We start from the raw sequence: 2,500 nt of genomic DNA on the forward strand, positions 1-2,500 counted from the left end.
AAAGTTGATAGGGCAGACATTCGAATGAGACGTCGCCGCCGCGGAGGGCGCGCGATCGGCCCGAGGTTATCTAGAGTCACCAAAGCGGCCGGGGGGCCCGAGCCCCCCGGATGGGTTTTGGGTCTGATAAATGCACGCATCCCCCGGTGGAGGTCAGCGCTCGTTTGCATGTATTAGCTCTGGAATTACCACAGTTATCCGAGTAACGTGTGGAGCGATCAAAGGAACCATAACTGATTTAATGAGCCATTCGCAGTTTCACTGTACCGACCGTGTGCACTTAGACCTGCATGGCTTAATCTTTGAGACAAGCATATGTTACTGGCAGGATCAACCAGGTAGCACTTTCTCCGAGGAGAAGCGGGGCCGTCTCCCCAACCTCGCTCTTCTCCTCCTTCTCCGTGCGAGACGGAGGGAGAGAGAGAGAGAGAAGAGGGGGCTCGGGAAGGCCACGCACGTGCCTTGATTTTCTTCGCTTCCGAGAGGCTCGACTGGGAAACGCTGATTCGAGAGGACCGCAGAGACGAGCGGAGAGGAGAGCACGGGTTGACCGCTGCAGAGCAGACGGGCCCCCCCCCTGTCCCCTGACCGACGTCCGACGGCCTCTTCTCATCGTTTTGCTTCCATCGACAACCGGCCACCTACGTCTCTTTCTGAAGGCCGGCGGGAGGGTCGGTCGGCGGGGAGACCCCCACCGGTTCGACCGCCCCCACCCATAGAGGCAAACACCGCTACGCGGGGAGGATCTCGCTGCCCGGGCCGGGCAGGTGCCTACCCCAGGCGGGTCGTGTGTTCCGATCTGTCAGGCGCTTCGTCTCGTGGTTCGTAGCTGCTCTCGTTTCTCGGCCTCCTACTATCCCGAGCACACCCCTTCCGTGACTCGACACCCGCCAGACGACCATAGCGGGGAGAAAGGCTCTCGGCCTGCCCCAGCAGAGAGGCCTGGTGCGGGGTCGGCTGCCGTCGGGGCCGGGGTGGATTTCGGACTTAGACAGATTTTCACTGTTTATAAAGACCCAGCCGATAATCACCCAGGCGATCCGCCGAGCCTGCCCAGAGGGAGGGCCTGCCCTGCTGCGGAGGTGGTGACCCCGGGGTGGATTTCGGACTTAGACGAATTTTGACTGGGTATGAAGACCCAGCCGAAAATTCACCCAGGCCACAGGCCCGGCCTGCCCAGAGGGAGGGCCTGCCCTGCTGCGGAGGTGGTGAACCCCGGGGTGGATTTCGGGCTTAGACAAATTTTGACTGGGTATGAAGACCCAGCCGATAATCACCCAGGCGATCCGCCGAGCCTGCCCAGAGGGAGGCCCTGCCGAAAGTTTTCCAGGAGGCCGAAAATTCACCCAGGCCACAGGCCCAGCCTGCCCAGGGAGAGAGGCTGCCTGCCCGGGGAGAGATGGGGCCTGCCCAGCCGCTCTGGTGGTGGTGGTGGTGGTGGTGGTGGTGGTGACCCCGGGGTGGATTTTGGACTTTGACAAAATCTCACCGAAAAGGGGACGCTCGCCCAGGGGAGCCGCCGCCCGTGCCCAGGGAGGGGGCGGACCCTGCCGAAAGTTTTCCAGGAGGCCGAAAATTCACCCAGGCCACAGGCCCAGCCTGCCCAGGGAGAGAGGCTGCCTGCCCGGGGAGAGATGGGGCCTGCCCAGCCGCTCTGGTGGTGGTGGTGGTGGTGGTGGTGGTGACCCCGGGGTGGATTTTGGACTTTGACAAAATCTCACCGAAAAGGGGACGCTCACCCAGGGGAGCCGCCGCCCGTGCCCAGGGAGGGGGCGGACCCTGCCGAAAGTTTTCCAGGAGGCCGAAAATTCACCCAGGCCACAGGCCCAGCCTGCCCAGGGAGAGAGGCTGCCTGCCCGGGGAGAGATGGGGCCTGCCCAGCCGCTCTGGTGGTGGTGGTGGTGGTGGTGGTGGTGGTGACCCCGGGGTGGATTTTGGACTTTGACAAAATCTCACCGAAAAGGGGACGCTCACCCAGGGGAGCCGCCGCCCGTGCCCAGGGAGGGGGCGGACCCTGCCGAAAGTTTTCCAGGAGGCCGAAAATTCACCCAGGCCACAGGCCCAGCCTGCCCAGGGAGAGAGGCTGCCTGCCCGGGGAGAGATGGGGCCTGCCCAGCCGCTCTGGTGGTGGTGGTGGTGGTGGTGGTGGTGGTGGTGACCCCGGGGTGGATTTTGGACTTTGACAAAATCTCACCGAAAAGGGGACGCTCACCCAGGGGAGCCGCCGCCCGTGCCCAGGGAGGGGGCGGACCCTGCCGAAAGTTTTCCAGGAGGCCGAAAATTCACCCAGGCCACAGGCCCAGCCTGCCCAGGGAGAGAGGCTGCCTGCCCGGGGAGAGATGGGGCCTGCCCAGCCGCTCTGGTGGTGGTGACGACCCCTGGGCGGGTTTTGGACAAATTTCCGCTGGAAAAAGACCGTTTCACCCATGGGAACTGCTGGCCCCTGCCCAGCGAGAGAGGGAGAGAGAGAGAGAGAGAGAGAGAGAGAGAGAGAGAGAGA

At 63.5% G+C, this 2,500-nt stretch overlaps 1 non-coding gene across 1 annotated transcript in view; it reads right to left on the bottom strand.

Annotated features, from left to right (window-relative positions):
* The window catches only part of LOC134306215 (18S ribosomal RNA), a 1,842-nt gene extending 1,501 nt beyond the window's left edge, over nt 1-341 (bottom strand). The window contains exon 1 of the ribosomal RNA XR_010009013.1: nt 1-341. This exon is cut by the window's left edge and continues 1,501 nt beyond it. This is a non-coding gene — a ribosomal RNA (18S ribosomal RNA).
* Nucleotides 342-2,500: the final 2,159 nt, after the last annotated feature.

Source organism: Trichomycterus rosablanca, unplaced genomic scaffold (assembly GCF_030014385.1).
Source record: "Trichomycterus rosablanca isolate fTriRos1 unplaced genomic scaffold, fTriRos1.hap1 scaffold_188, whole genome shotgun sequence".
NCBI lineage: Eukaryota > Metazoa > Chordata > Actinopteri > Siluriformes > Trichomycteridae > Trichomycterus > Trichomycterus rosablanca.